This window comes from Aquila chrysaetos, chromosome 9 (genome assembly GCF_900496995.4).
Source record: "Aquila chrysaetos chrysaetos chromosome 9, bAquChr1.4, whole genome shotgun sequence".
Taxonomy (NCBI): domain Eukaryota; kingdom Metazoa; phylum Chordata; class Aves; order Accipitriformes; family Accipitridae; genus Aquila; species Aquila chrysaetos.
Window position 1 is genome coordinate 11613964 of NC_044012.1, and position 11716 is coordinate 11625679.

The window sequence follows — 11716 nt, forward strand, 5'->3', positions numbered from 1 at the left end:
CCACCCAGCACTGCTGCTGTCTAAGGGCCTTTCCACAAAGCTCACTTGTGGGCATTGCCCCTAACTTGCCAGAGAAGAGAGGTCTTTTTGCGTGACACTCCTTTCTCGGTGCTTTCTTTACAATGAAGCACCCACGGAGCATCACTGCGTGGCTGCTCGGCAGCTGCCACCGGCGCTCGCAGGACTGGGGGGAAAACGAGAGCTGCAGCACATTGTACAAAAGCAAACAGAAGATACTAAATGTGGGCCTGCTGCATCTTTAATGCTAGCCCAGAGGAAGCGTTGGGGTGGCAAAATTGTATCTGAAACAATTTTGTACCATTTTAATAGTTGAATTTTAGTTGTATTATTAGTGCAGCAGAAAAGCCTAATGAATCTATGCTGAAGTTCTCCAGCTGAGGGTCACCACTTTTTAGGCCGATCCAGAGAGCTGATGAATGTTTTGCCAGCGGTATCTTAGTGATGAGCATCTTGCAGAGGGATTTTCATGGGTTTGTTGGTTTCTTGTTTACAAAGAACTACTTAACGTAACAATTCTCTGATGTCTTCACAACAGATAATAGAAGCATCATCTCAAAAGAGATCTATGTAAAGTCAGCAGTATGCCTGGGTTACAGAGAAGGTTCGTTTATGGTAAGTGTCAATCACTAAAAGTATCAGACATAATACTTTGAAGACCAAAAACAATGAAAAGTTTTGCTTTTCTTTGGTTTTAAAACTAAATCTGTATCATTTGCTGTGCTGAAAATCCCTGACAATTATTGGTGAAATAACAAATCTAAATCATGATTTTAAAAGTCACCCTTTTTTATTTTAAAAGTATTCCCCATCCTAAGGAATCCAGATAGGTACATGCAAACAAGTATTTCCAGAAGGTATGTCCTTGAAACATCTGGAAAGAATAAAGGAACAAAAGAGCTGCATGGGTCTGCTGCACCTTCCTCAAAGTTGCTTTCCTTCAATAACTTTGTTAAAACAAGCCGCAGTTACATACATAAGCTCAAACTATCGTATTTCTGAATAGCTATTTAACTGAAGGGAACTACAGTCATTCTAAAGACGTATCTCTGTTACAATCTATAATGAATGTAATCTTCAAGGGGCAATAACTTCTCTCAATTACACAATTTTTCTGTTAAAAATGGCATATGTTACAATCCGGGTTGTCAGCTCCTCTGGCCGTGGACACGCGCATTTCTCAATGAAGCATCTTAGGCACCCCCAGTATGCTATCAATAAGATCAGTAATAACGTTAAAACTTTTTTGTTTTTTAATCGTGTGTTAACATAATCTTTCAAGTTATTTTTCCAGTATAAACACATAGGGCACAACAGCTGTTTGGAGATCTCCAATTAGAGCTGTTTTGTGGCTGTCTGTACAGAAAATGCCTTTGGCTAATATAATTTAAACCTCTTCTGTAAATGCATTTCATGCTTTGAAGTTAGCTAATAATTTCTGTCATTTAAGAACAATGTTCCGTGATTTGCTCCTATTAGCAAAAGCGAGAAAATGAGCACTCCCTTTGGCTCCCTGCTCCCCACCTGCCCGTGGGCCGGAGCGCTGGCGATCTGCTGCCCTTGATTTAGCACGAGCTGCCCCGCTGCTGCGAGGTGCTGGGTGCGAAGGTGTCGAGGACTCCGGGATGGCATTTTTACAAAAAGCGCGGGCGGCTGGAGGAACTTCGGAGTTCGGTCCCAAGGTCACAGCCAGAATCGGGAAGGAGAACTACAAATTACAAAGCACTGGACTGCAGCCAAGCCCATGGGAAGCTGCATTTAGCATATCATTCTCTAAGCAGCAGGATGAAACCTTAACTCCCTTTCAGACAGAATTTGAATGGAATTTGTTATAAGATTGAAATATCACCAACTGACTTTCCATGACGACTCAGAAACGGGTTGCAATCGCGGGGGGATCCTCTTCCAACCAGCCCAAAATGATGATGAGGATGATGATAGAGCCCTATCAAATATTTATGAAAACCAGATGAATTTCTGTGCTAACGACACGCTGATACTATAACAGAGACCTCAAATAAACTCCTGACATTAACCTAAGCTCAGATTTCTCCCAATGTAAACCAAAGGTTGAATAACAAGCTGATTCTAGTATTTTGAAGTAAAAATGCTGCAATGGAGGTTAATAGCAATGTAGTTAAATGCAGGTAAATGTGATGATTTATTACTTGTAGATACTACTACAGACTTGCCATCAGTGCTGTAGACCTCCTGTGTAAAGGTGCAGAATTAGACGAACTTTACATGAGCTATAGGCTCCTTGGGCCCTAGCTCCCATGTGTTATGTGCATACACAGTTATCTAATTCTGTGGGGATATGCCGAGTCCTCCAGAAGTTGCACCATACACAAAACAATATGGGCGGTGCTATTCCAAAGCATTAAAAAAATATAGGTTTTATGAGAAAAGGATTAATTCATTATTTTAAGGATGCAAAAGTTACTTTAGACTTTAAATGTTGAAAAAATACAAAAAAAGAAATGATCCATGTAAATTTTCTGTATCATAAACGTAAAACCTCTGCATCTTGCTGTCGTACCATTAACTCTGAGACCCGTATTTAAAGATGTGAGATAGTAGTATTGTTGGTCTCTGTGGGAAAGGGGGCAGCTTGAAAGCAAATCCCCTCCCCCTTGTCTGCAAAGGAAGAATAGTGGCATTAAGTGCTAAGACAGCTGCCATCCTTCCATCTTGGCACTAAGTTAGGTGATGGAAAGCAGTGAAGAGATGCTAGAGAATTTGGGGAGGGCTGCGTAAAGGCAGATGAGGGTAGTAATTTATTGGACAGCAACTTCCTCAGATGAATCGTACAGCTGTAACCAATAAGTAGATGTGAACCATTTTGCTAGTAAGTTATAACTGATTCTTTAAAACGCTGTTGCAGGGCTTGTGACCAGGGACGGTACTATTAGCATGAAAAACTAACAGTGTGATGTGGCTGATCTGAATAGCTGTTGCGAAGAAAAGCCAGAAAAGTAATAAATTAGCTTCTGTAGCTGGAGCGTTATTTTTTGGCTGTCAGTGTATTAAAGTATACTTTTGGGGAAAGCTGGAAAAAAGAATCTAAGTATTTGTAAAACATCGTAGAGATGGCAGGGAATGAACTTTCCCTTGAACTGGCAGATGTGGAAATCTCTGTTGGACGGACTAAGTTCTGGCATGGGAGATGCGAGGATGAAATAATACTTGGTCATGCTGTGATAACCTCCAGACGAACAGGTTTCGGTCGCTGCAGATTAGGACAGGATTTTCTCTTCTCTTACTTGAGAAACCAGGCAAATACATTTCTGCCACAAGAAAGGAAGGGCTGCATTCTGTAAGTACTCCTTTCTCTGAGCCTTTGGCATCAGCTGAAATGAAGAAAATAACTGCTCTTCTGAACTGCAACACAAAGAAGAGATTCACGGCATCCTCCCGTGTTATGTGCCTGCAGATTCATACATTTTATTGACCAAGATGCTATTTTTACAATTTCTTCCTTTATTTCATAGATCTTTTTGCAAACGGATTTTGTGATCCCTAAGAAATGAGATGTCCGAAGGTTTACAAAACAACAATCTTTGGGGGGGTTTGCCAAATGAAAGAGCAACGTGGTTTTTATTCCTCCTTACGCACCAGTCTAACTTCTGATGCACCCTTTAGATTTCTGGATTTATTTTACTAATTCAGCTCATACTGATTTATATGCTTTAAGCAGATCAAGCAGCTCATGCAAAAAAACCCTGTTAAAGTATATTAAATAATTATTTATGTAACCTTCTATTAAAGAACTTAAAAGCGACAGAAAAATTAATTGATCTTCTTTGAGCTAAGTAGTATCTCCATTTCAGGATATAAAAATGAAGGCATATTAAATCAACTATTCAAACATAGGTGCCTAAAGTTAGTCATCTAAATACGCGTGTCACCAGCTAACTACTGCTTTGATTCTCCCAAGTCGGAAGGGGATCATTTTTGCATTTGAGGGTCACACCGAATAGAGTAAGAAGCCAACGTTTCTCTAACTATTTCTGTGCAGGTATTAAAGGGACCCAGGATCTCCTGCAGCTTTGGCTCAAATTAGCAACCGTTAAAAAATAAAGCAACTTTTATTTAGCTCCTAGCTATAAGTGGATGTCAGATTGCAGGCATTCAAGTTCAAAAACCACTCAGAAAGTTTACGTAACTGGTCCCGCCACCTCTCCCGACTTGAGTAATTACTGCTCTCTCAACGAGTGTCATTTACTTACATTAACTGACTTTCATGAGGTTGGTTACTGTATGAAAGGGGGCTGGAAGATCAGGCCCTAGCAGGTTTTATCATGGTTGTGCCGCTCTTTGGCAGGACTGAAGACAGACGTCAGCCCCCCTGCCTGCCTTCTGTCTTCACCACAGGCGCGACCTCCGGCCTCTTCTCCCGGAGCAAGGACTCGCACCTCTGACCGAGAGAGGCTTCCTTCTGATGAAGAGTGAAAGACCATTTATGGATGCTGTGATACACATTTCAAATTAAGTGTTTTAAGGGAGGTGCAATAATTGTCAGGTCTGCATATTTAATGGACCTTGAGCTATAAACATGCTCAAAAGGTGTCTAGTTAATATCAGTTTGACAGTGAATTGGCACAGTGCTAAGCTCCGAAGCATCAAATTAGCATCGATCCGCAAAACGTTACTGAAAGGTTTCTTAAATCTGCCAAGTTTTGAAATCAATTTGGGAGAAGAGGGCTTCTCCCCCCACCCCGCCTTTTTTAAGGTCCTTTCTAGTTCCCTACCAGGAGTCCAAGGGCATTCCTTCAGACACGCTTTAGAAATGTTAATTCTTTCCAAACTCGGTCTTCCCATCCTCATTCAAGAGCGATCAATTCCTCTTAGGGTGTTTCTTCGACGGACAGTTTAAAATCCTCTCCTGCTCGCTCTGGGTCGGGAGGAGCGGAGCTCTGACCAGGCGGTGCCCAGCCGAGGTTCAGCTGGGCTCTGTGCAGACGATGCGTGTTTGATATTCCGGGATGCAGGTGCTCCGCTGCCTCCAGCGGATGGCTAATAACTTCCAGGTGGGATTTGAAGGAACTGGCACTGCCCCATTACATTCCTCTATGGCTTCGGTCCTGGCAACCTCAACAGCTTCCCCTCTCCCTGCGTGATATTAACACAGCTGCGCTCAGCGGACCCGACTATGCTGGAACACCCTCAATAAACAGGAAAGCTGGCACGCTCTGCTCTCTGAAGGGTTCATGACTCCGCTGCAGCTTCGGCTCGTCTGCCAGCGCTGGGGTTTGTTAACCTTCCTGGCAGCCTGCAAAACCACTCTGCTCTGGGGCGCGTTGCCGGGGGACTGGCGGAGGCTGGCCGACAGTCTGCCGTGAAGGGGAAGAGTTTGAAGGAGCCTCACGCTGCTGGAGGAGGCTGATCCTGGTTGGTATTAGCTCCCTTTGCTTGCATTTTTCTCTATGGATTTTCAGTAACTCTGATAGAAGAGCGTACATTGAAACAAAAGAATGAAGATATAATGGTGACATTTTTCTCCAGAATTCTATCTTTGTCTAAGCAGGGATGCAAATGATAGGGTGAGGTTCCAGTGTCTAATCACAGAGCTTTCCTCGAAAATGCGCTGTAACAGCTATTGAAATGTTTTGCCAGCAGAAGTCACGTAACAGCACCCGTGAGAGGCTTGCGACGTTGGGTTTTAGCCCCCGAAAGAATGGAAATGGGGTGGCTTTTGGAAGAAAGCCATTGAATGGGGTGTTTAATGGTTGCTTACTATTAGGGATGCGTGCTGTGGCATGGTTACCATGAGGTGGCACATGCCAGCACCTAATGGCTCCAAAAGTGGCATTGCCAGACGTGGAAGGTTGTCCCCGGCGTGGCAGGGAGTATGCTGCAACAGCGTCCCCCCTTGTTCCAACCTTTCTCAGCCGTCCTCCCGCTCTGCTCTTCACCAGTGGGGTCACGCTGTGAAGACGGGGCCCTGCCGTCTCCTGACTTGCTCTTCTCACGGCACGTGCTCCGCCGCTGAAGCCACGGCTCCAGGTTTCAGTGCTGGCGCTGGGAGCGGAGACTGCGCCTGCAGAACATCTCCCTGCGGAGCGGCTGTCCGGCTCCTGTTGGACTGCTGTGGTTGTACCTTCCGGAGATGGAAAACTCCTGGAAACGTCTGTGGGACCTTGTTTGTGGTTGTCCCCACCAGCTCCCACTCAGCATCAGAAACAGGAGGAGGCTGAAGGTGTTGCTCCGGCGGCTCAGCTGAAGCCAGGGAGAAACGTCGGCTGCTGTGTGATGACTAAGGCTCACATGCTTATTACTTCTATCAGTTAGAGCTCTTAATCACTTTGTGCTGTTTCATCCTATAACATGAATTCACTTCAAGCTGTGAAATTCACCATTTTTGCCATGACTAATTTGTGAAATCTGCCACCTTCCTTCGTGGTTCGCTTTGTGCCCTAGTTAGGCATCATCTGTCTGATTAGGGAAATCTGCGATTTGTTTCTTGCAGTTGAGCCAATACAATTTCATTCCCCTCCTTTCTCCTCTTTGCACTCAACTGGGATTTCATCATCACTTTTGCCTTTTGATGTGACGGGGATGGAGCGGCGTGGAAGCCATCTTTGCCGGGGTTTGCAGGCAGCGAGTCCTGGCTTTCCTCCTCCACCTAATGTGTGGGTAGGGCTCCATCTTGCATCGGTGGGACTCAGCCTGGGGCTCTAACCCTGGCTTTGGTTAAAGCCGCTTAGGTCTGTATATTATGTTTACCACCTTACCACATTTCTCCCAGCCTGGTTGCTGCAATATTTTGGAAATCATTTCCCACCTGCCTTGCCAGTGCCTTGTTTCACGATACGTTCATCTGTTACTCTTTATATTGAACATTGCTGGCATTACTAAATGCTATAAATGTACCCAGTACACCATAAAAATACACAAGCAGCTGACTGGTCTTGCCTACAAGAAATACTATTAATCTTTCATGTTTCACGTGGTCTGGGCAAGATCCAGAGGGTGCTCGAGGAACATCTCATAACCGAATTGGGTCCTAAATTCCAAGTGTCTCACGGATTGGTTAATGTCTAAAAATATTTTCCCACACTCTTAATGTCTTAATTGTTCTTTGAAGATGTTGCCAGCTCATCCATCCTTCTACCCATAATTTACACCCTCTTACAAACCCAGTGAAATATTATTTTAGTATTTCTGTCACTGAAATACAGTGATAAATGGTCGTCTTTTAAGATCAGTGGGAACACTATAATGGACGTGCAGGAGAGCTTATTGACTTGCTTTTGCCAAAATGGAGTCCTGCCATGAAGTTCAGAGGGATCACGAACCGCCCTGGATACTCCTTGTGCTTCGAATAGCCCTTTTTAATGGTAAAGCTTATGGGTTTGTGCTACACAGAGTTTTATGAGATAAAAAGTTTTATGAGAGAAAAAGAAACCTTCCCTCCTAGCTCTACTCATTTTCACCGTAACTTTCCATCTCTCTCTCCCCTCCTGTATTCTGCCTTTTTTTTACCAGTTTCACTCAGTCTAAGTTAATCGTCTCCCTGTCTGAAACGCGATCACGTAAGTAAGATCAGCAGCACCATTTCTATTAACAGATAAATAAATGGACAAATCTCTGAGAATCCCTCGCTATAATTAACCCTTGATCAGAAACCTGGAGGAGGAGGTTCAGGAACATCCCACGTGCGTGTTCGTTACTTCGTCCAGCTATCGAAAACCTACGGGCCTGATCCTGCTTCTGCTCGTGTGGTTGATAAAATTTCTTTCAATGAGTCTGAGAGCAGGATTATGCCTGGTGCTCAGCACCCTGTGCTCTTCTCTGTATCTACTGCAATCAGCACGGGAGTCTTGCAGCCGTACTAGCCCAAGCTATTTACTTACCACCACTGCGGACTAATCAGATGGCAATAAAAGCTTTTACTGTGCCATCCTGTTTGTGATCAGCAGAAACATAAAAAGCACGTTAGCAAATTGATTTTTGGCATTAATTGTGAGCAAAGAGCATTATACTGAGTACAGATAGAGGGTTTTTTTTTTTCAGGCAGAAAAATTCTATTTTAGTATTTTAAAAGCGGTGCTGGAAGATGCTGAGCTAAGCCCAACGGACATACTTTTCAAATACCGTAAGGCAAAGAGTAGTTACTGAATCTCCTCAGTCTTATTAGCTTACATAAACATAAAAATTTGAATAATGTTTAAAAAGCTAAATTCTCCAGATAATCCATAATCAGTAAATGTTCATTACTGAGATGTAGCAAATATGCATGAGATTTCCCCGGTGAGATTTTGGTTACACGATTTAAAAGGCGTAGCAAAACTCTCCTCCATGCGGGGCCGGGCAGAAACTTCTGCCGGCTCCAAAGGTCACTCGGCCGCAGCTCGGACCTTCCTGGTCCCCTTCAGGAACGAGCAGGAGAAAATCAGAATTCACTGTCTCGTTTTACAGGTCTGGTGCTTTATAAATAAATCATCCCCACAGGATGATTGATGTCTCCATATAAATAATTAAGTCTTGACCTTATGTTATGACACCTGCTAAATTTTTTGGCACTTGAAACCAGCGCTCAGGAGAGATCCTTGGCACCGGATAAATAAAGGTGGGACTAGATTCGAGGGGGAGGGGGAGCCAGGTTTTTGTTTACCCTCATTTTGTTCTGTTTGATTCCATCAGCTAATTGATGGTGATGATTATTAATCTCCGTTGCCGTCTACTCTATGGATTTAATTCCTGCCTGTGATTGCTGTTGGAAAGTTTGCTCCATTAGAAACAGACTTTGATGAGATTTCCAGTAGCCACAGTTTCCCAGAGCCCCCCTAAATCGCCGTGTGACCTAGCCTGGGCACTTTACACCTATTTTTGTTTGCAGAGCTCCAGTAGCCCGGGCGACGCTGTTGTTCTGCTCAAGCAGGCTAGGTAGCAGGTGTCAGCAAAAGTTTAATTTGGAAGCTCATGAATTCAAAAGAAGAGCTTAACGGTTATCCCCAACACAGAGAGCTGCTGTGGCCTGCTCCTGGAAAAGAGAAAATCCCGGGGACATGAAAGGAATTGATGAGACGCCAGGCATCTGACAAAATGAAATCTTCTCGGGATAAACTGGGGATAGCTTTCTCATCAAACTGTGAGCATCATTAATAAACAAAATGGATTTAGCGACTGCATTTCCGATTTTCACTTCTGAGACCGTTCGGGTTTACCATTTATCCTCCCTCACTGGTACTGTATATATAGCCTATTCTCTGAAGAGCTGCAACTTTTAAATCTTGCAATAAAATACAAGCATTTCAGGGTAAGCGTCTAACATAAAAAAATGAGCATCTCTGGGTTTTTTTTAACCATGTTAATCTGCACACACCGCAAGTCAGCCACAGACAGAAGGCGACATTAGAATACAATTATAATAAGGGGCTTTCCTAACCCCTCAAAAAGCTCAAAAAAACCTCACCAAACCCAAACAACCGCGCAGCTATGACTGGGTATCGCGTTGTTGCCGGCTACTTCCACAGCCAACACCGGGGAATCCCGGGTGGCAGCGAGGTGCCGGGGCTGTCCGGTCACCCATCGCTACGCTAGCACACCGGTGCTCACACGCTCGTACAAAATTATTCCTCGCTGTCCGTTTGCCGCGTTTTGCATATGTACGTTCTCAAGGGTTAAGTGAGATGGAAGGTGGCATTAAACGGCAAGGTCCGAGTCGCCAGGATCACCGGGCAGGGGCGGGGGAACGCGGGACTTGCCGAGAAGCGCACCCACGGCAGAGCGGCGCCTAGAGCAAACCCCGGGTCCCCCCCGCATCAGCTCCAGAAACCAGAAAGTGCCGAAATACCCCCTCCCGCCTGCGCCGAGACTGAACTCCGGGTGAACTGCATTTCCAGTCTAGGGAGATGCCGGCGTTTGTCCGCTACTTCGCTTTGGCTCCCGCTGTTTTCCTTACAGAAACCCGAGGCGGAGCCGTACCCGCGAGCAGCCAGCCCGGCTGTAGACGCCGGCTCCATCCCTCACCTGAAGTTGGGGTACCGGGGCCGGCGCCCCGCGGAGCCCCGTGCCCGAGCGGGGCTGGGCCGGCCCCGCCCGGCTGCGGAGGGAGCGGGGCGGGGAGGAGCGGAGCGGAGCGGGGCGGGGGGACGGGCCGCAGCCCCGGGGCAGCCCGCACCGCGCCCGGCCCCGAGCGCGGCACCTGCCCCTCCGCTCCCCCCCTTCCCTCCCAATTACCGGCACTGTTAATGACCGCCGCCGCGGGCCGGGAGGGCGGTCCCGAGGTGAGGGGGTCGCGCCGCCGGGAGCGGGGGGACACGGGACGAGGGGGCCCCGGCGCAAGTTTGGGCACTTTCCCGAAGTGGTGCGGGGAAAAGTTGGGGAGCGGCCGGGGGATGCGGGGGGGGGGGGGGGGGGGGGGGGGCGCGGCCGTGGCCGGGCCCGGGGAGGGGAAACTCGCCACTGACCTGCGCCGCCGGCCGCGCCGCCTCCCCGCGCTCAGCGCATCCTCCGCGCCGCTCCCGCCCGCCGCCGCTCTGCGCGCCGCAGCCGCGGCTCCGCGCCGGCGAGCCTCGGCGGGGAGGAGAGAGCGAAGCGGGACAGCCCGCCCGGAGACGGGAGGCCGCCGCCCCCCTCCCCGCCTCCCGCCCCCCCCCCCCCCCCCGCCCCGCTCCGCTCCGCTCCTCCGCCGCCGCCGCCCCGGCCCCGGCCCCGCTGCGCTCGGCTCGGCTCGGCTCGGCGGCAGCGCGGCCCCCGCCCCGCGGCCCGCCGCGCCCCGCTGCGCACCTCCGGGAGCAGGTGCGGCCGCCTCCGGCGGGGAGCGCAGCCCGGCCCTGCTGCGCCCTCGGCGCATCATCCCTCGCCGCGGCACGGGCAGAGCGCGGGCGGTGCCGGTGCCGGTGCCGCCTTTCCAGGGTGCCGTTCGCTTCTCAAGTTTGACACGTTTTCGCGGCGCCGGCCGCCCCCCCGGCCGCCTTCAAGGCTGCTGAATTATGCATTGTCTGAAGGGCAAATTACCGCCGTGCGGAACGGGGGGCTGCCGAAAGAACTGTGTCTGTGTCTGGGGGGGGGGGGGGGGGGGGTAGACGCACGCACAGGCGCGCACACAGCTCCTGCTGGGAAAGCCGCATGGTGAGGTTGTGCCTGGGCGTGTGTGACCGAAATATCGCAACCCCCGCGTGGGAAGTTGCGGGGGAGGGCGGAGAGGTCCCAGGCGGGGCGCTGGGGAAAGCCTCTGCGTCCCTGCTGCCGGGCGTCTTCTGGGAGGAACGGGGCAGGGAGGCTCCTTTCATACCCTCGGTGCGGGTACAAGCATCCTGCCGGGCACGTCCTCCCCCGGTCTGCGATTTACCAACGGTAATGACAATATATGCGTTTCGAGACTAGTTGGGAAGACGGGGGGCCCACGCGTACTCTCGAAGGAAGGTGGTTGTGAACACAGACCCCAAGGGGAGAAACAGTAGAAGTAATTGGAAGAGAATTGAAGTGACGGTGCTCTCGAACAATAAATCGGAGCAGATGCGCCGTAGCCAGGGCATGGTGGGGACCAAGGTGCCTTGTCTAGAGCCTGGGATGTGAACTGTGGAGTAAGTGCACAGAAGGTGCCTCTTGCACTCTCTGCTGGCTGTTTTCCACCCTAAAATACTGAGAGGCTATTCCCGCACCACTGTGCAGCAGAATAAACAGTCTAGTAAAAGCAAAACCAGGGTATGGCCATAATCCCCAAGAACGGCCTCTGTGGCGTGCCTGG

The 11716-nt window shown here is 48.6% G+C and overlaps 1 protein-coding gene across 3 annotated transcripts in view; it reads right to left on the reverse strand.

Moving 5' to 3' along the window:
• CHST8 (carbohydrate sulfotransferase 8) overlaps positions 1-10862 on the reverse strand; it is a 191489-nt gene extending 180627 nt beyond the window's left edge. The window contains exons 1-2 of one of the 3 annotated variants that reach the window (XM_030024019.2): positions 10434-10578; positions 4248-5459 (exon numbers count right to left, since the gene is read on the reverse strand). The gene's annotated coding sequence lies outside the window, so the exon portion shown is untranslated. Of the gene's footprint in view, positions 1-4247; positions 5460-10433; positions 10579-10752 lie in introns of those variants that run through there. The other 2 variants (XM_030024018.2, XM_030024017.2) reach the window with 2 other exon arrangements.
• Between the last annotated feature and the right edge of the window lie 854 nt (positions 10863-11716).